This window comes from Macrotis lagotis, chromosome 1, assembly GCF_037893015.1.
Source record: "Macrotis lagotis isolate mMagLag1 chromosome 1, bilby.v1.9.chrom.fasta, whole genome shotgun sequence".
NCBI classification, from domain to species: Eukaryota; Metazoa; Chordata; class Mammalia; order Peramelemorphia; family Peramelidae; genus Macrotis; species Macrotis lagotis.
This window is the reverse complement of record NC_133658.1, coordinates 51,663,222-51,690,366: the sequence shown is the minus strand read 5'-3', so window position 1 is coordinate 51,690,366 and position 27,145 is coordinate 51,663,222. Positions and strand designations below refer to the sequence as shown.

At 38.2% G+C, this 27,145-nt stretch overlaps 1 protein-coding gene and 1 non-coding gene across 3 annotated transcripts in view; both read left to right on the top strand.

Moving 5' to 3' along the window:
• The window catches only part of ACSF3 (acyl-CoA synthetase family member 3), a 233,613-nt gene that overhangs the window by 155,374 nt on the left and 51,094 nt on the right, over positions 1–27,145 (top strand). The gene's annotated exons all lie outside the window — the stretch shown is intronic.
• LOC141510364 (U6 spliceosomal RNA) lies at positions 5,076–5,182 on the top strand. The gene has a single exon (XR_012474860.1). It is a non-coding gene; the product is annotated as a U6 spliceosomal RNA (small nuclear RNA).

Here is a 27,145-nt window from a genome sequence, read left to right as displayed (position 1 = left end):
TATAAATGTGAGCTATTATTACCCATTCTTAGCCAAGCCCACCTGCCCCAAATGAAAAGATGAGCATTATATAATTAAACATTAACCCAAGGAAGTCAAAGACATGGTCAAATAAATGGCAAAATATTTCTTTCATAGTGGTTAGCATTTATAATAGTACCCATTATTGTAGTGGCAGGCACTATTACCTTATTTGATACTTTCTAAGAGAACCCATCCCCAAACAAGGAAATTAGGGCAAGATCAGTTGGGCACAATTAGTAAATTGGATTTGAATTCAGTACTTCCCAACTTCAGACCCAGTGATTTCCACTGTACCATCTAGCTCTCTAAAATATTTCATTTATAAGTACTATGTTATCAAAGAATTTAAAACAAAGTAGTTCCCACTGGGTTTGTATTACTGTTCTAATCCTCTCTTTTTTCTCCTTTTCTTCCTATTTCCTCATTGAATGAAATGGATTTCAGTACCCAGCTGTGTGTGGTACATGTGTGTGCAGGTGTGTGTCCTTTCTTGTTTTGACCAGTTCAGTTGAGAGGGTGGTCTAAGCATCAGCTATTCCTCCTCCTTAGGTTTACCTGTGTACCCTGATCATGTGATATAATTGTCCCTAAATTTCCTTTTCCTCTTCACTGAGTGCATTTTTACCCCCTTCTTAAAGTCATCAAGATAGAACAAAACCGCCCCCCAAGTGCTATCTAATTGGAATCCCTCTATGACTCCTCAACAAGATCGACCCAGGGAAGACACATGTAGAAAAAGCCATTGGGTGGAATGAGCCAGTCCTGTGATTTCACTTACGCAAGAGAGTTCCCAGTATGAAAGTTTCCTTTACAAACTCAATTAGCAACTCTTTGGCAACTCACAACATACAACAGCCAATATGGGCAATAATGATCCAAGTTACTCTTCCCATCAGGAAGAGTAGACTTAGGCAGCCTCAGAAGGCCAGTTCAGTTACATTAGCCAGGTGTCTCAATTGAGGTAGGTAGGTTGGGTTCTTTTTATCTAGTCCTCAGGGACCTGTCTCAGGTTGTGTCCCCTGGAGGGTCTGGCCATTTCCATTCATTCCTCTAAACATGACCAAGTCACAGTAAAGTTCAGCCTTATCTGATGACAAAAAAAAAGTCAGTAATCTTGTTTGAAGAGATACAATCTCCTTCCTTCCAAGTGACTGGGAATAGTCTTTCCTTAGCACACTCCCCATCTCCAGAGGCAAGCAGGTGTTTTCCAGTCAAGGGAATTGTTTACATTTGTGGGCGTAACACTGACACCTGAAACGGAAAAAGCTTTAGCCTGATCAAGGCAGCTTATAAATAGAAATGCATCTAATTAGCATCCTAATATGCAATTTTTCTGTGTTTGTTTGCTACATTTGTTTCTCATAGTCATAAATTTGGTTAATACAAATTCTTTCTTAAAAAAATTATTGCTTAATTATAATCTCTTGCAGATGTTGTGAGTGACTTACCGGTTTGGCAAACCCATACTTGCAAAGATTGGATCTCCTGGAGTTTGAGAAGGGGAATTTTTTTTTCCTAAGCCAAATTTTTTTTTTTAATGTTAGAATCTATTAGCAATGGTCAAAGCTAGGCCTAGTGTAGTCTGGAACTCTGTGAACTCTTTCTCCCTTCTTAATTTTATTCTGACAACCACTTCCTAAAATAGTCTTGAGAGTAACAAAGCTTCTAGCAAAAAAAATACATTGTGTGAAAATATATCTAAGAGAATAATGATGTTTCTAATACCAACTATTTCCCACTTTGTATCATCTTCCTAATTCAGAAGTCTGATTGCAACACTCCTCTCCTCCAAAGCCTTGAATATCTCCCTATTGCTCAGAAGGCAAGCTATAAACTGCCTAACCTAGAATCAGAAAAACTTCTTATCTGGCAGTGAGTGACTTTAGAAACCACACCACCCATCTGATTTTACATCTAAGGACACTGAAGCCCAGTGAGGGTAATGGCTTACCCAAGATAATGTAGGAGAACCAAGTTCTTCTTGGCCTTCAGTCAAGACTTCTTTCTTTACACTGGGCCCTTTATTTTATGGTTCCAGCTGATTTCATGATATATACACCTTCTTATACTTTTGTGCAAAGAACTTTCTCCTTGATTTTGTCTTGCCTTCTCCTGAAACTGCATTGGTGCTTCAGGACCCCCCCATACCTAAAGCAAACCCCTTGGATATCTCTGCCAGTTAAATTCCTATTCTTTCAAGGTCCACTTCCAATGCTGCCTCTGCCATAAAGCCTAAGCCTACCACCACCACCATCCCCTACCAGCTAGATGAGATCCTCCTCTCCCTCTTTGTTTAACCACTCTAATGGACTTCAACCAATAACAAATAGAGGCTGTCTTGCTTGTTCATATTTGTTTCCTTTGCTTAGAGTGCCTAGCACATTCTGAGCCTTTAATAAATGCACTATATCTTCATCTATGGATCTATTAAATGTTAATTATTGTCAGACTCTTTCCTGGGAATTGGGGAATATAAGGACAAAGAATGAAACAATCTCTACCCTAATGAGTCCGAGCGCGGGCAGATTACAAGGGCAAATAGAAGTAAATTGTAGGACAGTTATTTGTATCTTATTCCTGTCCTTCCATCACCTAGTTTGAAGTTCAAAAGCAAAGACTATATAATTTCTTGTACCCAAATTAACAGAATTTGACATATAGCCAGTCCCTAATAAATATTGAAGTGAATTAAAGTCTCTTTTAGGGAAGAGGTGGAACTGAAAACAAAATGCTGGAGACTCAGACTTTATTAGATGGATGGATGGATGGATGGATGGATGGATGGATGGATGGATGGACAGATGGACACATGGATGGATGGATATGTGGACAGATGATGGATGGATGGATGGACAGATGGACACATGGATGGATGGATACACGGATGATGGATGGATGGACAGATGGACACATGGATGGATGGATGGATACACAGATGATGGATGGATGGACAGATGGACACATGGATGGATGGATGGATACACGGATGATGGATGGATGGATGGACAGACAAACAAATAGATAATTTCTCAAGTGCTTATAATGTGCCAGCACTGTTAACTAAGTGCTGGAAATTCAGTTACAAACAAGTGAGATAATACCTGTACTCAAATAGCCTGCATTCCAATGGACAAAGTTAGCACACCAAAAATTTGCAAATGGGAGGTTCCAGCATTAACTCCTTACATATAGACCTTTCCAACACCTGTATTCTGTCCCTGTTTTTAATCAGATTTAATCTAGCTCAGTTCCTCTACTACTTGAATTTTGGAATCTGTCACGACAGCAGTTTTAAAGTAATAATCTTAAAGTAATAATCTTCTTGTATGTTTAGTAATAGAGAGACTGCAATCTAAATTTAAAGATAGGTTAACATATGTTTGCCAATTGGCATTTTTTAAAAAACTGTCTCATTATAAAAAATGACCTTCAAGTGGCCGAGGAAGTGCCATTTATGGTTCTTAGCTGAAAGCATTTCCAATGATCATAAAGCATGCCAGTCTCCTTTGGACAAGTAAGCAGCTTCCAAAAGAGCAGTCATTTTTTCCTGCCCTTATTGCCTAGATATTCGTTATTATAAGTAGGGAGCTGCAACAAGATAGACTGTCACATTGGCATGGTTGTTTCAAGTTCACTGAAACAGAGTTGAAAGCAGAATGCTCCCTTAATTAGATGCCAAAATTACCTCTATAATCAGACTGAGCTCTTTAGCCCTTAATGTGCAATAAAGCTGAATTCTAATTATGTAATACCACTTTGGCTAACTCAGACTTAGGGTTGGTTGACCTGTAGCATTCCGTCTCGGTACAATTAGTTACCAGTGGATCCCGTCCATTCATTTGTCCCTCACCCCTACATAAGCACAACCAGAAACCCTTCCCCCCTTATCTTATTCCATGATTGTCTCAGCTGTTGTCTCAACAAACATGCCCCTGACCTTAATTACTCCAAGACTAAAATTGTGTCCAATAAAGCTCTCCTTATCTGGCTTTTGATCACTACTCTACAAGTTATGTCCCTTCCTCAATTTGCTATGTCAGAGATGTGTCCTGAATATGTTGTAATAACCTACATTATTTTACCCTCTTCTGTGAAAGTTTTTTTGCCACATAAAATAATGGAGGCAATGGAGAAGAGTGTGTGCATGTGTTTTGCATGTGAATGATTTGGTAGGTTTAATGGGGCAGGTGGGGGAAAATAAAGAGCAATGCATTCTCCACTGATTTGTCCCAGTCAGTTACCACATACTGAAAAAGACATTGGGCAATGGGTGTTGACCAATCATGACAATTTATTAAAAGTTGGAAGATATTCCAACTTTCTGGTTCCTAAAATGGGCATTCATTCTTACTCTCTAAGCATCAGTCGTGGTCTTCCTGGGTATTTCTCCTTAATATAACACTCAGAGGTGCTAGTCCATTCAAATTTCAAGTACAGAATTTTTTGAATAGGAATTTTAAGAGGTAAATTCTTTTCTCTTTCTCCAGGGGAAATACCCTCAACTGGATTGAAAACTCAGAAGAGAGAAGTTCATTCTAAGGGGTATATCAGTGATGTGAAATTGGGAACTTTATGCTTCTATGCAGGATTTAACAGATTCCAAAGTTTGATTTTTCCTTCTGGCAAATGCTGATTTAGTATGTGTAGAAAAAAAAAATGGAACAAAATAAAACAAATGCAAAAAAAGATTGATCGCGCAAAAGATCCGGCATAAAATTAGAAAAGACCTAAAGGAAATACTGACATTGGTCAGATTCTGCCATAAGGAATGCCAAAAGATTGTTTGTTGTTGTATTCTATTGGAATGTACAAAATCAGGTTTATGGGTTTCAGCATTTGTTGCTGTTCTGCTGATAATTATTTTAAGAAGCAGGAAACTCTCCCAGGGCATATTTTGTTTTTGTTTTCTTAATTCACTTTTGTTTTAGTTTCAGCTCCAAATTCTCTATTCCCCTTCCCCCTTTACTAACCATTGAAAAGGCAGGAAAAAAATCAAAAACTACTACAAATACATTTGGTTATTCAAAACACATTTATACATTAACCATATCATGCTCGCTTCAGCAGCACATATACTAAAATTGGAACGATACAGAGAAGATTAGCATGGCCCCTGCGCAAGGATGACACGCAAATTCATGAAGCATTCCATACATTAGCCACATCCAAAAAAAAATACAAGGAAGAGATGAAAATATGCCTCAGTTGTACTCTGAGCTCATCAGTGTTCTCTCTCTCTCTCTCTCTCTCTCTCTCTCTCTCTCTCTCTCTCTCTCTCTCCATATATATATATACATATATATATGTATATATATATATATATATATGGTTAGTATGCCTCATCATGCATCTAAATCTAATCTAAACTGTGATTGGTCATTGTGTTGACCAGAGTTACTAAGTCTTTCACTATTGATAATCATTATAATACTTCTGCTGTTGTGTAGATTTTTCTCCTGATTCTGCTCACTTCATTTTGCATTTCCGGGTCTGATGGTTTATTTTTAAAAACCAAACTGTCCATCATCTCTTGTAGCACAATAGTATTCCATCACAATCATAAACCATAGCTTGTTAAGTCATTCCTAGGGGATAAGGATCCCCTCAGTTTCCAATTCTTTGCCACCATAAAAACAGCTATTATAAACATTTTTGTACATAAGGGTCCTATTCCCTCTTTCTTTGGTCTCTCAGACCTAATTGTATATCAGTAAATTAAAGGTTTGCACAAGTTTAACAGCTTTTGGGGAATTATTCCAAATTGTTTTCCAGAATAGTTGGGCTAGTTCACAACTAGTAGTGTTTTAGTTCCATCAGTAGTGCATTAGTGTACTTATTTTTCTAATACCCCTCCCAGCATTTGTCACTTTTCTTTTTTGTCATTGTAATGTGAGAGTTAGCCAACCTTAGAGCAGCTTTAATTTGAATCTCTCTAATTATTAGTAATTTTGAGTATTTCTCTGGAAGTTTACCTATTCATATTCTTTTCTAAAATTATTTTTTTTTATTTAGGGCAGTGGGGTTAAGTGGCTTGCCCAAGGCTACACAGCCAGTTATTAAGTCTCTGAGGACACATTTGAACTCAGGTCCTCCTGACTCCAGGGCCAGTGCTCTATCCACTATGCCACCTAGCTGCCCGACCTATTCATATTCTTTAGCCATTTCTCAATTAGGAAATGATTATTACTTAGATAAATTTGTCTTAGTTCCTTTTATTTGTCTTAGTTCCTTTTTTAGAGAAACCTGCTGCAAAAGAATGTTTTCCCAGTTTTCTGGTTTTCTTCTAATTTTAGCTACATTGGTTTTGTTTGTGTAAAACCTTTTTTAATTTTATGTAATCAAAATTAACTATTTTACCTCCTGTGAACCGCTCTTATCTCTTGTTTTGTCATGAATTCTTCCCATATCCATAAATCTGCCATATAACTTCTTTTATGCTCTACCAATATGCTTATATCACCCTTTAGGTCTGAATCAAGTACCTATTTTGAGTTTATCTTGGAATATGGTATAAAACATTAGACTGAGGTGGCTAGGTGGCATAGTGGATAGAGCACTGGCCCTGGAGTCAGGAGTACCTGAGTTCAAATCCAGCCTCAGACACTTAATAATTACCTAGCTGTGTGGTCTTGGGCAAGCCACTTAACCCCATTTGCCTTGCCAAAAAAAACTCTAAAAACAAACAAACAAAAAAAATTAGACTGTGCCTATTTTCTGACAGACTACTCTTCAGTTTTCCCAGAAATGTGTTTTGGGTTTTTTTTTTGGGGGGGGGGTTAACTAATGAGTTCTTGCTCTACTAGCTAGGAGCTTTGATTTTGTGGAACACTAAGTTACTTCATTTGCGTCTGTATTTTACATACGTAGTCTTTTCCACTTATCTTTCCCTCTATTTCTTATCCATGACCAAATTATTTTGACAATCATATGTTTGTGGTACAGTGTGAAATCTGGTAGTTCTAGGTCCCCTTCCTTCCCATTTTTTTTAATGAGTCTTTTGATAACCTTGATCTTTTTGTTCTTCCAGATGAATTCTGTTATTATTTTTTTCTAGTCTATTATATATTTTAATAGTTATTTATATTCTAATATTTTTATTAATAAAGTGGTTATTTTAAAGTTTGATTAACATTACATTGAATAGGTAAATTAATTTAGGGAATATATCATTTTTATTATTCTGACTTGGCCTGTGCTTGAACAATTAATATTTCACTAATAATTTAGATGTATATTTGTGCAAAGAGCATTTAGTAATTATATTCATATAGTTCCTAAGGGTGTCTTGGCAGATAACCTCCCAAATATTATATTCTGTCTGCATTTTTTAAGTGGAATTTCTCTTTCTCCCTGTTGGATTCTGTTGGTAACATACCAAAATACCGATAATTTGTGTAAGTTTATTTTATATCCTGCAACTTTGTTAAAGATAGTTGTTTCAGGTTATATTTTAGTAGACTCTTAGGGTCTCCTTGTAAACTGTCATATCATCTTCAAAAAAATTTTTTCTTCATCTATACGTTTCTGTCGATTTCTTTTTCTTGTCTTATTGCTAGAGCTTGCATATCTAATATAAAAGTAAATAGTAATGGTGATAATGGACATGCTTGCTTCTCCTCTGATCTTATTGGAAAGGCTTACAGTTTATCTTCATTACAAATGCTAGGACTATAAGAAAAAAAAATAGGATGACTTAAAATCTGGCATCTCCCAGCCAGGATTCTATCCTGTAGTCTAGAGCATTCTCAGACAAGTCACTGCTCTCTGTGCCTCAGTTTTCTTGAGTGTAAAATGAGGGAAATAAGTTAAATAATCTATGACATTACTTCCAGCTATAAATCTATGATCCTATGAATTTCGCTGAACTAAATGTTGCTTGAAACAAGCTTGACTGCCTGGGATATTGAAAATTTTTTTGTTATAGAGAATTTCATTGCATTGATGTTTGACACAACAGAATTTGACAAATATAATTAAACTAATAGTAGAGCATAAAACTATAATAAACATTTTTCAGATGTTACATAAGAAAATTCTCTTAGTCTTGTTTCTCTTCCACTAGAAAAGTGGAAGCTTGTGTTTCTTAATGAAGGCAAAATAATACTAGATGGATATGAATGTTGATAATGAAAAGAAAAACTCTTCTAATTTTTGAGAACCAAAGTGGAGATTTGCTTCCCTTACAATTTTATGTAGATAATGTGAAAGAAAATGGTAGCCCAAAGCTCTTTAGAAGGACCAATCCCTGTAGATTTCCTTCTAGACAAGGGAGGACTATATTTACTTGAGTATAAAAGTCAATCTCTGTTACCAGAATAAATAAGGGGTTCCCTTACAATTAAGGGGCTCTCTCTTATGGTGACTCTTTGTATCTCCAGCTTTGACTTCCATGGTGACTCCTAGAAAAACCTTCCTCAGAGAAATTGTCATTGCTTTAGAAGGGGAAACATTCAACGAGTATTAATTAAGTACTTGCAGGGTACCTCTAGGGCTTGCCAAGCCCATTTTGGGGCCATTGATCCACATTCAGTATCTACCTGCCACCCTAGCCTCCTCTGGCTCCATGAAGCTGTAGCATGTTTAATGACAACATCCCAATAGACAGTTTGAGTAGAAAGGGCTACACCAGATTGAGGATAACTGAGAGACCTCAAATCCATTAATAAATGGGAGTGTCTACCCCAAATACATGAAGATTACCCTCCTGTGGAATGGGTGAACCAGAACTGTTTATTCTAGCTGCCTTGAAGGTAACTGAAGCAGGTGCTGCAATGTGCTTAGAGCTTGTTCAGACATTAAAGACACCCAAGTCATCCACTGAATCCTGGGCCATCAGTGATCATCTTGAGGTTTGTCCTGCCACTGGAATTCAATGATTCTGGAGGACAGAGTATACAGTTCTGCCTCACTTAAGCCAATTCACATACAAGTCAAGACCTCACCCCATGATATCAGTGGTCCTCTTCAAATGAAAGATGAACAATAATCATGTGCAAAACACTGTGATGGACACTTGTTCAGTTGTGACTCACTCTTTGCCACCCTATTTGGGATTTTCTTGGCAAAAATATGGAGTTTCCCCATTTCTTTCTCCAGTTCATTTTTATTTTGTTTTGTTTTGTTTTGTTTTGTTTGTATTTATTTATTTTATTTTATTTAAAAATTTTCTCACAGCTACATGAGAAAACAAGTTTCAACATTTACTTGCAAACCCTTGATTTCCAAACTCTCTCCCTTCTTCCCCCCTTCAATCCCCCCATTGAGAAAGCAAGTTACTTGATATAAGTTTAAAATATGTAGCCATGAGAAACATTACTACTGCAGTCATGTTGTAAAAATAAACTTAACCCCTCTCCCCCTCAAAAAAAGAGAAACTTCAGGAAAGATTAAATGAAAGGAAAAATAAAAAAAGATGCGTCATTTTGTATTCAAATACCATCAGCTCTGTCTTTGAGATGGGTATGGTTCTTTATCATAAGTCCTTCAGACTTTCACAACTGATCATCCTGCAATACTGCTATTATTTTTTTTTAGGTTTTTGCAAGGCAAATGAGATTAAGTGGCTTGCCCAAGGCCACACAGCTAGGTAATTATTAAGTGTCTGAGCCCGGATTTGAACCCAGGTACTCCTGACTCCAAGGCCAGTGCCTTATTCACTACGCCACCTAGCTGCCCCAATACTGCTATTATTTTGTATAAAATACATTTTTCATTGTATCTGCTCATGTAAGTTTTTTTTACTGAGAGCATCCTGTTCATCATTTTGCATAAATTTTTATAAATTTGCTATGTTTGAGAAATGAGATCTTTATCAGAGAAACTTGTTTCAATATTTTTTCCTCATAGTCACTATTGCTAGCTGTATTTCTTTCCATCTTATTCCTCCCACCCCCATTTATTTTATTCTTTCTCCTTTCACCCTGTCCCTCCTCAAAAATGTGTTGCACCTCACTACCCTCTCCCATGATCTTCCCTCCCTTCTATCACTCCCCTTCCCCTCCCCTTTCTCTCATCCCTTTCCTCTCCTATTTTCCTTGAGGGCAAAATAGATTTCTATGCCCAATTGAGTGTGTATCTTATTCCCTCTCTGAGCCAATTCTGATGAGAGTAAGAGTTACTCACTCCCCCTCACTTTCCCCCCTCTTCTACTCCACTGCAAAAGCTTTTTCTTGCTTCTTTTCTTTTTTTTTAGGTTTTTGTTAGGCAAACAGGGTTAAGTGGCTTGCCCAAGGCCACACAGCTAGGTAATTATTAAGTATCTGAGACCAGATTTGAACCCAGGTACTCCTGACTCCAAGGCCAGTGCTTTATCCATTGCGCCACCTAGCCGCCCCCCACTGCGCCACCTAGCCACCCCAAAAGCGGTTGGGCACTCTTGCTTCTTTTTTGTGAAATAACATACCCCAATATACCCCATTCTACCTCTCCTTTCCCTTTCTCCTTGTACATTCCTTTGTCCCCCATTAACTCCATCTTTTTAATATATTGTACCTTCAAATTCAACTCCCTCCTGTACTTGGTCTATATATGCTCCTTCTAACTACTTTGTTAGCTTGAAATGGCTCATATGAGTTATCAGCATCATTTTCCATGCAGGAATACAAGCAGTTCAACATCATTAAGTCCCTCATGATTTTCCTTTCCCATCCACCCTCTCTATATGCTTCACCTGAGTCTGTACTTGAAGATCAAACTCTCAGTTTAGCCCAGATCATTTCATCAGGAAAGTTTGAAAGTCCCCTTTTTCATTCCATGTCCATCTTTTCCCCTGAAAATTATGTTTTGTTTGACTGGATAGATGATTCTTAGTTGTAATCTGAAATCTTTTGCCTTCTAGAATATCATATCCCAAGCCCCATGAACCCTTAATGTAGAAGCTATTAAATCTTGTTTTATCCTAACTGTAACTCCACAATATTTGAATTGTTTCTGGCTGCTTGCAATATTTTCTCCTTGACTTGGGAGTTCTGAAATTTTATTATAATCTTATTCAGGATGTGATTGGTGAATTCTTTCCATTTCTATTTTACCCTTTCCTTCTAGGATATCAAGACAGTTTTCTTGGATTATTACTTGAAAAATGAAGTCTAGGTTCTTTTTTTGGTCATGACTTTAAGTTAGTCCAATAATTTTCAGATTAACTCTCCTGGATCTATTTTCCTGGTTAGTTATTTTTCCAATGAGATATTTCAAATTTTCTTCTAGTTTTTTAATTCTTTTTATTTTGTTTTGTTGTTCTTGATTTCTCACAAAGTCATTAGCTTCCCTTGCTCCATTCTACATTTTTAAGGAATTATTTTCCTCAGAGAGCTTTTGTATCTCCTTTTCCATTTGGCTGATTGTTCTCCTCTTTGGCCTTTTGGACCACTTTTTCCATTTGTCCCAGTCTGGTTTTTGAGATGTTATTTTCTTCAGCATTTTTCTGCATCTCCTTCACCAAGTTTCAGATTCGGTTTTCATGATTTTCCTCCATCACTCTCATTTTTCTTCTCAATTTTTCCCTCTACTTTCCTTAATTTTCAAAATCTTTTTAAGCTCTTCTGTAACCTGAAACCAATTCATACTTTTCTTAGAAGCCATTTGGATGCAGAAACTTTGACTTTTTTATTTTCTGAATGTTTATTTTGATCCTCCATAGGACCACAGTAATTATCTATGGTCAGATTTTTTCTTCTATTGTTCATTTGTTCATATGATTTGATATTAACTCTTTGTTAAGGTGGGGCTCTGCTTCCTGAGTGAAGGACATTCCCAAGCTTTTGAGGATTTTTCAGGCTGTTTTCAGGGGATTCCCCACCCTCCCTTCCCACTCAGGGACCTGCAAGTTTTCAATTATTCCAAGGTCTTATGAGAGGCTATGGCAGCTTTCCTGGCCTGTACCCTGGTCTGTAGATGATCACAAGCACTCCTTTCTACCCTAGAAAGGGTTCCTGCTGTCCTGCAGGCAGTGAGCTCTCTTGTACTTCTGCTCCTTTTCCCGAGACTGGAATCCCAGACTGTGACCTGGACCTAAGTATGGGCAAAGCAACAGAGTCCTGCCTCAGAGATAGCAAAGAGACCAGTGAAATCTCCCTCAACCCCCTTATTGTCCCTGGGCTGAACTCTCCAGAAGGAGTTGCCAAGTGAGTCCCAAGACCTTCTCCTGGTCCCTGGGGGCCAGGTCTGCTCTGAGGTCTGCACAAGACTGGGCTCCCTCTCACCTTTGTGTGGCAGAGTTTTCCTGCCAAGCTTCCCAATTGTCCTTGGCAATCCTGGGTTGAGAGGTCTGGAAACTTCCATTGCTGCTGGACTCAGGGTTCCAGGAATTCAGCAGTCTGTTCCTGAATGATGGGGCTGACTTGCTCCAGCATGACCTGGACTGTGTTGCAGGCCCTTTTCAACCCTGGTATAACAGATCTTTCCCATGGATCTTCTAAGTTGTCTTGGGCTGGAAAGTTGTTTCACTCAATCTTTTTTTGTGAGTTCTGCCACTCTAGAATTTGATTGGTCATGGGAGTCCCTGACTTTACTCCACCATCTTGGCTACACCCCCTCCAACTCATTTTACAGATAAAGAACTGAGGCTAACAGAGTTAAGTGAGTTGCCCAGGGTCACATAGCCAATCAGTATCTGAGGCTGGATTGGAACTCAGAAAGAGGAGTCTTCTGACTTAAAACTCAACTTTCTATCCAATACACCCCCATGATCAACACTAGAGATTAAAAAAAAAAAAGTAAAGTAGTCCTTGCTCACATGAAGCTTACATTCTACTAGGAGTATCTCCTAAGTACACAAGTAAATCAATACAAGATAATTTGAGGAGGGGCAGAGAATTCAACAATCAGAGGGATCAGGAAAAGTTTCTCATAGCAGAAGACACCTGGGTTGGGCCTTGAAACATGTTAAGGATTAGAAGAGGTGGATTTGAAAGGGGAGTCAACTCCAGGAAAGGAGAAAATCCTGAACAAATGTCCTAGTTGGAACATTCAACTCTGGAAACAGCAAGCAGGTCAATTTTCCTTAAACACAGATTCTAAGAAAGGAAGTAATGTGAAATTAGTCTAGAAAGGTAGTCTGAAAATTGTGCAGTTTTAAATACAAAGCTGAGTCAACTTAAGCATGGTGAAGGTGAAGGGTGACATAGTCAGACCAGTGCTTTAGGAAGAGATTGAATTGGAGAGAGATAAGGCTGGAAACACAAAAACCAATCAGTAGCTGTTGCAGTGAACAGGCAGGTGGTGAAGGAGATCTGAACTGAGATGGTTGCTGTATCAGGAGAGAAAAGGAATCAAATCATGGGAATTTCATGAAGGTAAACCCGACAAGTCTTGGCAGCAGACTGGATATAGAGGATGAGTGAAAATGAAGAGTCAAGGATGAATCTAAGATTGTGAAACAACAGTGACTAGAAAGTTGTTGATGACCTTCATAGAAATTATGAAGTTGAGAGGACTACTGTGGTTTTGGGGCAAAAAGATAAGGTCTGTTTTAGACATGTTGAGTTTTTGATGCTAATAGAAGATGAGCATAGATTTCCATCAGATAGTAATATTGGTCTGGACTTCAGAATCATGATCAGGTCTGAATATTTAGATGTGGAGATCATTTGTCTAGAAGGGATCATTGAATTCATGGCAACTGCAAGATCCTTCTTAGTAGAACAAGAGAGAAAAGGAGGGGAGAGGAGAAAAGAAATGAACAGTTCTGCAAAACTACCAATATATTGGGGAAAAAAATATGTCATTATATACAGCATTAGACATGCATAGCCCCTCACCTCTGCAACAAAAAATGGGAGGAGGGGAAGCAAAGTTCCGACTCATCTCTCTACTTTGGAGCCAAGTTTAGTCAATATAATTTCACAGTATTCACTTTTAATTGCTTTATTGTAGTTTTTCCATTTATCTCATTGAAGTCATTTTCCTGCCCTTTCTCTTTTAAAAACCTCTTTGAACCATCCAAAATTTGTATTATACTCTTTAGAATCAGGCTCATCTCTTTGTTGGTTTCCAATCAAACAGAATCACAGAATGTTTAAAATGAAAACGACTTCAGAAGTCACCCAAAGTAGTCAATCAGACCAGTAAATTTTTGTGGAAGGTGTCTAGAATGAGGGAACTCATCACCTCCTGAGACTATCCATTATACAAACATATCCCAACATCTCAACAGTAATAATAACAATGATTGACCCAGGACTGTCAATCAATACATCAATCAACATGCCAGGTGCTGGGGTTAAAAAAAGGAGGACAGTCCCTGCCCCCATAGAGCTTACAATTTATTATGGGGGGGGGAGTCAACAAGCAGAAATAAACATAAAGCATGCTATAGAATAAATGGGAAATAATTTTAAAAGGCACTAGAATTAAGAAAGATTGGAGGGGCAGATAGGTGGTGCAGTGGATATAGCACCAACCCTGGAGTCAGGAGAACCTGAGTTCAAATCCAGCCTCAAATACTTAATAATTACCTAGCTGTGTGACCTTGGGCAAGTGACTTAACCTCATTGCCTTAAATAAATAAAAAAAAAATAAAAAGAAAGGTTGGAAAATGTTTCCTGTAAAAAGTGGAGCTTTAGTTTTATTTAGGTTAGTGACCTTTAGACTTAAGGGAAGTCAAGGATGTTAATAATCAGAGTAAAACAGGGAGAACATTCCAGGCATAGATGACAGCCAGAGAAAATGTCTAGAACTGAGAGATGGAGGGTCTTGATTGTGGAACAACCAAGAGACCAATATCACTAGAGTGCAGTTGGGGAGTAGTAAGGTATAAGGAGACTGGAAAGATGGAGGGAGCTACATTATGAAGGACTTTCCAAACAAAGCATTTTGTATTTGATCCTGAAAGCAATAGGGAATCACTGGAGTTTATTGAGTAAGGGAGGTAACATGACTAAACCATTTTAAGAAAATGACTTTGGTTGCTGAATAGAGGAGTGGAGAATAGAGAGAATGGAGTGGGGGGAGACTTAAGGCAAAGAGACAAAAGCTCCCCTCCATCAAACTATGGCATCAGACTATTGAGGTGATGAGAGCCTTTTTCCAGTAGTGGTTGAGTAATATAAATTTGTAATGAAACTGGTCTGCATGGTTCTCTCCATCTTCATTCAATAGCACATGTATAGGAGCAAAGGAAATCCAAATTCCATCAGAAATTACCAGGATGACAATAATAACTGACATTAACCTAGTGCCTTAAAGTTTTTAGTAGGTGATTAATAAATTGATTAAAGCAACTTGCCAAAGGTCCTGTGGTTCATGAAGAATTTATATCCATTTACCATTTGCTGAATTTGTGCTGGCTTATTCTCCATTACTATATATTTACCATTGGTAAGACATATGCACTTCATTATTTTTCCCCATGGGAGTAAACTTACATCAATCCCCACACATTTTCTTGTTTGGTATTCCTAGTCCTCATGATCATCAGCTTGAACATTTGTAAGATGGCTGCTTTGGTCAAGGAACTATAATACTAACTCATGCTTGACCATCCCTTAAAAGTCAATCAAAAATAAATAAATAAATAATCTTTAAAAAAAGTCAATCAAGCAGTTTTCTCCCCAAAACCCTGTGAAGTAAGTAGCAATATTGCACTCACCTTATAGATGAAGAGTCTAAGACAGTTGGGAGGTAAAATTATTTGGCTCAAGATCCTACAATGAGTCTTCTCATTCCAGATTCCAGTTCTCTGATCATTATAATATGCATAGCACTTCTCCAGTTTAGCAGTGAATCCTCACTAGGACCTGGGCCTGTCACTGTGGCCTCATCAACACCACACTCTAACCAATAAATTAACTAGACCAAGCAAAGGTCACTAGGTGTAAATTATACAGAGATATACAATACTAGCCTTCCAAGATTTTCCTATCTGAGACATCTTCAGTTCAGGCATTCTTTTTTTTTTTAGGTTTTTTTTTGCAAGGCAAATGGGGTTAAGTGGCTTGCCCAAGGCTACACAGCTAGGTAATTATTAAGTGTCTGAGACCGGATTTGAACCCAGGTACTCCTGACTACAGGGCTGGTGCTTTGTCCACTACGCCACCTAACCACCCGAGTTCAGGCATTCTTAAAACCAATCATAAAGAAGCATAGGATATGCTGTTATACTATAAGGACTTGAGCCATACTTTCTCTTGGAGAGAGCTCTTTTCAAAGTGACCTGATGCTAGGACTGACATTGAGACACCATGATTTGATGCAGGTGCCAGTCTGTTACAAAAATAGGGAGTTTGAGATGAAAATAGATTTGATTCCTTTACCTCTACAAAGAAATGTTATTCCCCCTGAGAAAGACAAAAAAATATAGAAAAGAGAGATGATACTCTTTAAGATTTGTAAAATATTTTATATAAGTAATGTCTTGATCCACCTAACAAGTCTATGAAGTAGGCATTATTATCTATTTTACAGATGAAAAAAAATGAGATTGAGAGAAATTAGTTGACTTGCCCAGGGTCACACAGCTAATAAATATCTAAGGTAGTTTTCAAATTCAGCTCTTTCTCACTTCCATGTCTAGCACTCAGTCCACCACATTCTCATCACTCTCTTCTTCTTCCTTGATGTGTTTTGCTATAATAGATAGTATGGTCAAAATCTTAGAGACAGAAGACAAGGCTGACTTCTAAACCTGACTATGCCTCAATTAATCATGGGACTTTAAAGTCCTATGCCTCAAGTTCCTTTATAAGGTGGTGATTTACCTCCCCCCTACACACACACACATAAGTTGATGGTGTATTGGTGAAAGTCCCATGAAATTAGGCATCTATGGTGTAGCATCCAGTTTTGGACACTTACGAGCTGTGTAACCCTGGGCAATTTACTTATCCTCTGTCTGCCTCCAGTTTTCTCATTTATAAAATGGGGATAATAATAAACACCTACCTCATAGGATTGTTTTGAAGGTCAAATATTAATAGTTGTTATATGCTCAGCAAAGTTCCCTAGCATATAAATGGTGCCTAATAAATGCTAGCCATCATCATCATCAACTTCAAATTTATTATGAGGAGGAGGAAGAGGACAACAACCACTGGATTTGGCAGCAGAATACTGGGGTTTGAATCCTGACTTTGTTAGATACCACTCTTGCAAGGTTTGATCAGTCAGCAAGGATTTATTAGATACTTACTGTGTTCAGTAGGAAGTACAAAAATAGACAGATATTTCTGTCCTTAAAACATCCAAACAGGTAGGTATATGTAAGATATAGGCAAGATAAATTCTAGGGAAGGGATTAGTAGTGTCCCTTGAGTCAAAGGGGAGAACCTGAGTTCAAATCCGGCCTCAAATACTTAATAATTACCTACAGTGGGTGGAGGTGGGGGTACAAGAAAGGTCGCCTGCAGAAGGGGATACTTGGGCTGGGTATTGGAAGCCAGGAAGAGGTAGAGGAAGAGCTAGTTTGAAAGGAGGGAGAGTCACTGCAATACCCAAGCATTGGCAGCTACTAGGCACTCAGCGCTGTCCTAGGTGCTGGAGATACTAACTCTACCTTCAAGGAACTGCTACTATTCTGCAGGATCTCACCTTATAAAATGAAGAATATGGACTAGGGGGATTTCTAGAGTTCTTTGCAGTGCTGAACCAATAGAAATCTTATATTTGTTTAGGGGAATAACCTATTTGTCCCCCAAAGAGATGAGTCTTGTTATTAGAAAATAGCAGTTTTTAAAGCTTCTCTCCTAGCTCAAGGACCAGTTTTCTTTGGGAGGAGAAAAAAAAAAAAGAACATTTAACATTTAGGCAGAGGCAAGAATCAGTATTATCAACATAAATTCCTTTGTTCTTTTTCTCCCTAGAAAGGTAAATAGAAATATAGCACTGGGGTTCCCAGAATCACTCTGTCCCCTGTAGCAGCAAGGTCAAAGGCTACTTCCTACAGGGGGCCAAAGGGAGCCCTTACAATTATGAGGGCAGCTTTTAATGCAGCCATATCACTGAATCAAGACACCACTGAACCAAATCCATGATGTAATTCCACTCAGTAACTTGGGGGTTCCTAATATGTGAATTACTGGAAAGGAGGCTACTAATGGCCCCAGGAGAGCTATTAAGCATTCTCTCATAGAAGCTCACACTGAAGGACTCCTTGGGATGCATAGCAATTCCCCTGCACCATAGCACCACCTGACTCTCCATCACATGAAGACTGCTTTTTACAGATAGTGTAATCAAAGACTTTCAGGAGGAAGCACCCTATAACCTCATTGGCTAAAATCTAGGAAGCCTTTATGGATTCTACAGAGAACCTAATAACTGGGTCATAGCATAGAAGTCTTCAGAAATGAATTTTAAAAAATTCCTGGAAAAGGGATACAACTTCTTAAGTGCTTCATAAAAGAGTGTGAGACCAGGAACTGGGAGATATGTTCTAGTCCTGAGTCTGCCTAATAGTTTACTATGCTATCTTAAGCAAGTCCATTCTCTTCTCTGAGCTTCAGTTTGCCCTTCTATAAAATGAAGTGTTGACACTTGAGTGGCTTCTGTGGTCCCATCTAACACTGACACTGTATGAATCCTAGATTCCAGGTGATAGATACCAGGAGCTGCATTACCTTCTCTTTGGAGTAAAAAAAATCAAGTTGCCTCTGAGCATATACCAAATTTCATCTCAGGGTATATTATAAATTGAGAGAGAGAGAGAGAGAGAGAGAGAGAGAGAGAGAGAGAGAGAGACTGAGACTAATGGGAACAGATGCTTAAACTCAAACCTTTTAGGAAGGTATAATATAATGAACAAAATATCTGCTAGCTCTAGCAAGGCTATTGCTCTCTAATGGCAGAAAATATTACTTGGAAGTAATATATGTTTTCCCCCTAAATTATAAAAATGAAAACTGAATACCTAGTTCCACCACACCTCCTTCATGATGTTTCTATGGCAAAGGGGTACAATAATACTAGCTGCCAGTTTGCTGCATTACAAGACCCCTCTGGGACAAGACACGTTTGTAAGGACTTTGTACTATCTAAAGCAGTTGGTAGGGACTGCTCAGCCTTGGCGAACTGATTGGGTAGACAAGATGTTAGCAAAAGTAGACATACAGAGGAGAGAAATGCTTTTCTTTATTATTGACTCCTCCATGGCTCATGGGACTGATTTCCTAATAAGTGGCAGGAGAGTCTTATCAGTTATTGAAGGCAAAAAAGAAAAAAAGTTGATAATACTAAGGCACAAAGGGGACATAATAATTAGAAACCAAGGAGTCTTGGTAACTGAGGGAAAAGAATCTGTATTATTGGTCCAGTAAGTGTTCTTCCCTTTTCCATGAAATGAAAGGAAAACCAACTTTGGGAAATGGCACTTCCTGACAATTAGACCTTTTGTTCTTTCTCTGGTCTGAGAAAGCCATTGGAAGACCACTAGGGGGCACTTTGTAAAGTCTGATGTCTCTGCCACATTGTACATTCTCTGGTTATGGAGGTCCAAGATGGTTTCAACTCTACCCAGGAGCCTGATCAAAAATCCACTGATTAATAATAATAGGTTTCCTTCAAGAGTGGTCCTTCAAGTAGAATAGGAAAGGGAACTACCCATTAACAAATAATATCTATTTTTTACCAGCCCCAATTCACCCCTGACTGATGATCAGAAACCATGTGTACATGTCACCTTTCTATTCAACTTAATAATGGACTTGTCATTTTTAGCAGGTGAGGAAATACTATAGGACTTCAGTGCATTTCTTTTATGCTACCCTACATGTAAATCACACAGTCTGGAAATGTCTAAATAAACTACCTGGCTGTTAAGTCAATGATGCAGAAAACTCCTTATAGCCCCAGACATTACAGAGGCACTGCTACACTGAGAAGGCAAAGAAAATTTCTGATTGTCAGATCTATTTACAACTATGCCAGGTGATTCCTTGATTTCAAAAGGATTTTTGGTCATTTTAGTCAAAACCATGGGGACGAGAACTGATGAAACCAAGGCCAGAGGCCTTGAGGAGCTACCCTGTCTGTAAGGAATTAGTAAAGGTAGGAAGTAAAAGGAAAAAAAAGTTAGGTTTCCCCCCTATTTTCTTTGGTCACCATGTTTTGAAGTTTCCTTAGAAATATGGAGGAATGAATTTTTGGAACTTTAACCCACAAGTGAAAAAAAGGGACTGAAAATATGCAGGCTCTGAATGGTTGGTGGCTTTCCAATGGCAAAAAAAGATCACTTATCTGCAATCAAATGTGAAATTGAATCAAACAAAATCATATAGACATATTTAGAATAGTTATTACCCTAGCAGAAGGTGACTTTTAACAGTTATTTCTTTCTTAATTATCTGGATATTTTAATATCTATCACTATGGTCATCTATATCAGTCAGTCATTAAATATATATTAAGTATCTACTATCTATTTCTAAGACTATGGCAACAGAATGGCAATTCTGAAAGATCTCACTACATTTGAAAGATTTCAAGAAAGGGCCCAGTGATGACCTAGCTTAGATATCTTAGAGAGTCTCATTACCAGACTGTCCATAGAATGATAAAATATTCAGCCCTAGCAAGTCTTGGACTGTCTCTCTTTAAGGTAATTTGTGTTCCTTGTTCATGAAGGGAATGCATAAGCCAACAAGATCAAGGATCCTTGAAGAAAATCCCTCTGTTATACTGCTGTGGTACTTTGAACCACCATGACTATGTTACCATTGGAGAAACTGAGATAGTGACAGTCTAGAAAGAACATTCTGTCTTGGATTTTGCTTTTCTTTATTTAACTTTTCACTCATCTGAATCTTTGATTTCAGCAACCTGGCGCTTTTGACCTTTACCATGCCAGTTTGCTTTTTAAAAAAACATAGTTTTTTGGCTAATAGCTGTGTTACCTGGGCAAGTCACTCCTGTTTGCCTCACTTCCCTTATCTGTAAAAAGAGTTGTAGAAGAAAATGGCAAATCACTCTATTATCTTTGCCAAGAAAATCCCAAATGGACTCATGGAGAATTAGATATGACTGAAAAATGACTGGATGACAACAATAAAAATGTCACTGCCACTTTGGACAAGCAACATAATAGAATAGAAAGACCAATGGAATCAGAATTTGGAATCAGAAGACCAGAGTCCAGATTTCATCTCTGCTCCTCATAACTGCTTGTGAGCTTGAGCAAGCCATCTCCCCACTATGGGTCTCAGTTTCTTAACTGTAAAATAAAAAGTTTAAACTAGATGCCTTTGCAGCACTGAAGCCTGTGAAATTCTCAGTAGTTGATTGATGATAAGTAGACTTCATCCACACATGAAAATCAACTTAGGAAGCACTACCATGATTTGCAATAGATTGCCAAAGCTAAAGAAATTCAGGCTGCTTAGCTTTCTGCCAAACCAGAGTTTCTCTGTGGCATTGAATAATAAGCTTAAATGTTCAGGACATTGCTACACATATACTGAAGGTGGAAGACAGAATTAATGTGTTGTCAAGTTCCCAACCACCAGGAATAGCTATGGAGAATTATGTTTCCAATTTTTATGTCTATTAAAGACTTCATATCAGATTTCTTGAGTGGTTCCAAAGCATTTCCCTATGTGTCATTGTAAACATAAGAGTTAAAATAGGATGAACAATGAGTTGAAAAACACTGACCTGGAAGTCAAGACACCTGAGTAATAACCCTATTCTGCTAGAAACTTTTTTGTGACCTCAGCAAATCACTTCATGTCTCTGGGCCTCTGCTTTCTGAACTGTAAAATGAGAGTGTTTGGACTAGATTATTTTGGGGTAAACCAGACTGGAGTTCTCTTCCCAGCTCTGAAATGATGATCCTATAATCCTGAAGTGAGTCCTCCAACAACCTGAATCTTGAAACAGCCCATCTACTAGCCTTTTCCCCTCTCAGCTCTAAGAGAGAATGGATGTTTGACACCTGGTCTCCAGTGACCCACAAGCATTTGAAAAGGTCATATGGATACCCTGAAGCACAATTTTAAGTGTTCAGCATAGCTCTATACTCTGAGGAACATTGAATGGATTTCATCACTGGCAATGGCATCAGGATTGGGACAGAGAAAACTAAACCATAAATCGACTTAGGCTTTGCAGACATTGGCTTGGGATGACACTGCTCCCCCCCACCATAGGCTGCACTGGTATTTTTTGCATTGATGTATCAAGTATGAACACAGAGATCAAGGAGACCCAAAGAGGATATTTTAACCTAGAATCTAAAACAATTCATCATACATCATGATACATAAAATGGAATGCCTAAAAGAAGCATCAGTGTCCATTAATGAACTAGACTAAAAATCAGCTGGCTCACAACATAGTGTCTGAGGGAAAAGGGGTGACAGGAGCCATTTGCAATCAGCATTGTCTTATCTGAGGCTTTTTGCCCCCCCCCCAGATGCTTAAAGAAACTCCCAAAGTATTTTCTATTCTGCTGCATCTCAGCTTTCATCAGCTCAGCTACATTGCCATTCCGGTGAGAAGCTGCTCATTAGCACAGCTCTCTGTAAGATGCCCTTGAGTGATTTTTTTTTCAGGTGTAAATGCCAGGGGAGGCTATACCAGGTCCTCACATTCTTTCATCTCGGCAGGGTTTTGCCCTTTCTCACAGCGTGGCTTCGACAGAAGGCTCGGTGCTGCTGTGTATAGAATACAAACAAACTCCCTGGTTCAGAGCATGACAAGAATTCCATTTTGAGCTTTAAATTTTTTTCCTTTTTTTTTTTAAATTTTAATGCTGTATGCTCCAGGGGTCTTTGGGAGAAGTTTTGAAAGCTTGGCTCTGTTTCTTAACTCCTTCTCACCCAGAGATGCTGTTCCTCCTTCAGAGAACATTATCTGACAGTCTCCACAAAGGATGAAGAACGAAAGACAGGCAGTCAACCAAGTGTCATCTTAATACCCTTCTGTTTGACTGAGGGGGCTTTTGTGGTGGGAGTGCTGAAGTACTGCACACATCCATTCTGCCTTCTTCCTTTTGAGTTGAAATTAACCGTAGGCCAGCATAATAGGGTAGAAGGACTTGTTCTTCCATGCACACACAACAACGACCATTACTGTTAATGGGAGTTAGGCACACACCGGGAGAGGCGAGTGTGCCCTGGAGCTACAAATCTACTCAGCAATATTATTATGTAAATAAATGGTGCTTGCACATACACCTGCTGTTCCTGCTTGTGGTAATGTTCATGGCAAGATATGTAAACAAACAGCTATTCAGTTCTAATAGATTTATTTCTTTTCCTGCAGTCCATTATATCACTTCCAGATTCCATCTAAGTACTAATTTGTAGCCCCGCTAGATAAAGGATCCCTCCTCTTTTTTTAAGTCATCTCTATCAGCCTTTAGTTTACCTAGGAACAGCTGGTTTCTGATTACTGGTAAATCAGAATGAACCCCAGAGCATTAAAAACCTACTATTCATTCTTGCCAGGACTATGGGAAATTTCTGGGGATCACCTACTTGTTTATTGGCCTTTTAAAGGCAACAACTATTGTTATTGCCAAATGATGGTCTGTAGGACTGCTGGGTAAAGGAACTGTGGAGAATTTCTCAAATTCCAGGAAAATTGCTCCTTCTCCCTTCTAAAGTGGGAAACCATTACTTAGTTTGAAAAAGAGCCTTGAGCAACATAGAATTAAAAAGGAGAGATATATTCAGAAAGGAGAAAAATAGAAATATGACAATGGAAAAGACAAAACTGAAGATGAAGGTAAAGAATTGCCATTGGTTTCCATTCCTCAAAGTGACCAGTTTCATTTGGAATTATAAAAATTTAAATCAACGAGTATTTAACATTTGTTTCAAATCATGAAAAAAGGAAAATGAGGGACCATCTGGAATTGCCAGTTTTTGAATGGAAAACTAGGTTCTTTACTCCTGCCTAGTAGAATAGTCCTACTAAAATTCAGTGACTTGATTCTCTTAGTCCTCAGGAGAATCTGAGACAAAATAGTTATGGTGATATAAAAGAAACCATGGATAAAGACAGCTATTTCAACACAATATGAGGGCTCTACATTTTGGGAGTTAAGAGTATGACTCCGGTATAATAGAAAAAGCACTGGGTTTGAGTCCAGTTTTAAATCATGGTGCTACTGCATAATATCTATGTAATCTTGGGCAAGTCACTTTTACCTCTCCAGGTCAGTATTCTTCTGAGTAAAAAAAGACTAAATGTTATATAAAGTCCTTCCAGCTCTAAATTCTATAGTCCCATTCTTCTTGCATATTGACTTAGTATAAAGGTTTAATCTGTTGAAGAGGCTTAATCTTTTTTTCCAAAATAGATCCTAGCAAAAAAGAAGAAAAATCCATGACTTTTAAAATTAGATAATACCTCCAGACTCTGTGCATATGATTAACAAGCATGGTTTCTTTAAGAAACCAGAAATTCCAAGACAGCTTCTTTTTTTTTTTTTAAGATGCATTTCCCTTTCAGACTTTGATGCTCTGTTAATGATTGGAGTGGAAACCACTCGCATGCATAACCTTGATAGACAGAAATGTAAATGTATTCTTTGAACAGATTTGTTCCTAATATAAAAGCTTATTCATTATTTTCGGCCATTGCCTTTCCTTGGAGTATGAAAAATTTATTCTTCAAATCTACTTTGGTGAATCTATTAGGTTTACAGGATGGGTCCATCTTGTTCTCCCTAGTTCACTTCTATTTATCTATATTGTTGAAAGATCTGGACATGGCAGTAACATGGATAATAGAAATTTGCAAATCACCCAAAGAGCATAGGCTAGTACTCCAAGTCAACAAACATTAAAGGCCTACTAAGTGCAAGAGATCTTGCTAGGGATACAACGACTCCATAAAGGTGGTGGTTGTCTGATGAATTTGTGCAACTCTTCCTCACTTAAATCCAATTCATGAACAAGTCAAGACATCACCCTATGATATCATTCTTTTTCTTCAAAAAACAAAAGACAAGCAAAGACCTACTAAGCACAAGACATCCTGCTCAGTATACAAAGATATTTTTGTCCTTTATTCTCAAGGAAGACCATGACATCAGGGAGGTGATGCCATGACAAGCACATGAATTGGATTTTCAGTGAGGGGGTGCTGTACTGAGTCAACCGCCTCACTTTGTCCTCTAGAGCCATCTAAGATTCATGGCCAGATATGAATCAGGATGACTAGAGATGGCCCTGAATGTGAGGCAGTCAGGGTTAAGTGACTTGCTCAAGGTCACACAGCTAGTAAATGTCTGAGGCTGGATTTGAACTCCTGTCCTCCTGATTCCAAGGCCAGTGCTCTATCCACTGTGCCACCTAGCTGTCCCAGGAATACAATGATCCCTCAAGGAGCTTACAGTCTCCTAGGGGGAGGGGGGAAAGACACATGCACAGAAATAATAAAACAGTGTAGAATTTTGAGACTAAGATCTGATCTGCAGACCATTTTCTTGAGAAAAATTTGAGGATACAAGAGAACAATGAGGGTAACAAGAAAGGTTTTCTGAGCTCTCGATAAAAGAGAAGAATTTTGAGAGGTGATGATGGGGAGAAAGATAGTACAGATGTGAAGAACACTCCATGCAAATGTATTATGTGAGGGAAAGCATATTGAATTTAGGAATTGCTGGTAGTTCAGCCTTCAGTTTCAATCTTCTCTCACCATTCCTTATCCCACCAAACTTTTTCTAGAGCTACCAAAATATTATAGAAATGACAGATGAAGTGATTGGAGTGGATCTCCAAAACCTTCAGACAGCTTCAAAATTCTAGAATTATAATTCAGAAGAAAGTAAGGGGGTCCTTATTAATCCAGTTGGGCATTCTTTGAGAGATCTTTGTGAAACACAAAAGGGTGTCCTTTTTCACAACTTCTTGTTCCTTTTGAAAAGAATCCTTCAGAAAATGTCAGGTTTACAATAAAAGTTGTATGTAAGTCTTCCCTGAAGAATACTTTATGCAGCCTTGCTCTGGTGCAGTCCTTTTGGAGCCTTCAATTTGTGCATTTTTAACCTGCTGAAATAATCAGAAAGGGATCTAGGACTTTTTAGGATTTTCAGGAACCCTTTGTTCTGCCTCTCTTTGCTTTTTTTCTCTTGTAAGGGATGAGACAACCAGCTTTAGTACAATGAGCAATGAATTTGAAACCTGGGGATAGGCTGAGATTCCCGTTCTTCAACTGTGTAGTATTGGGCAAGTATGTGACCACTCAGACTCAGCTATAAAATGAGAAGGCACAGTAACACAGTCTCCAGTACCCTCACTGACTCTAAATTTAGTGATATAGATACTAATAACTAATGTTGATATAATGCCTTAAGATTTACAAAGTATTTTATTTCATGAACTCATTATTGATTAGCTATTAAACATATTACAGATGAGGAAACAGAGGCTAAGAAAGGTGACCCTGCTTACCTAGGGTCAAAAATATAGCTAGTGAATAGCTGAGACAAAATTGGAACTCAAATATTCCTGATTCCAAGCCCACCATATTATTGATTGCACCACCTGGCTATTCAAATGGATTAGCAGACTGTCAAAAACAGATACTGCTGGGGAGGCTAGGTGGCGCAGTGGATAGAGCACTGGCCCTGGAGTCAGGAGGACCTGAGTTCAAATTTGACCTCAGGCACTTAATAATTACCTAGCTGTGTGGCCTTGGGCAAGCCTCTTAACTCCATTTGCCTTGCAAAAACCTAAAACAAAACAAAACAAAAAACCAGATACTGCTTTCCATCAAAGGCTTCACCATCACTGTCCTACATGTGACAAAGAAGCAAGTATTTGCTAAGAAAATAGACTCCTAGATTAAAAAAAAAAAAACCACTGGTTATTCTTTACCTTGGGTTAGTAAGAGATTCAGGAAATTTCAGTCTAATAGTAATAACTATGACTAGCATTTATATGGTGTTTTAAGAATTACAGTACACTTTACATGTGTTTTCTCATTTGATCCTCACCATAACTCTGTAAGGTAGATAATATTTTCTCCATTTTACAAATGGGGGAACTTGAGGCAGAGATTAAGTGACTTGCCAGGGTCACAGCAAATGTCTGAGATACAGTATTCAGACTCAGGTCTCCCTGACACCAGGTCTGTCACAATATGCCACCTAATTGCCCTATATCCAGTTTTGTCTTTTTTTCACATGTGCATCTTCGAGAAGAATAATCACTTGGCTATAAAAGGAAAATAAGAAAAAGAT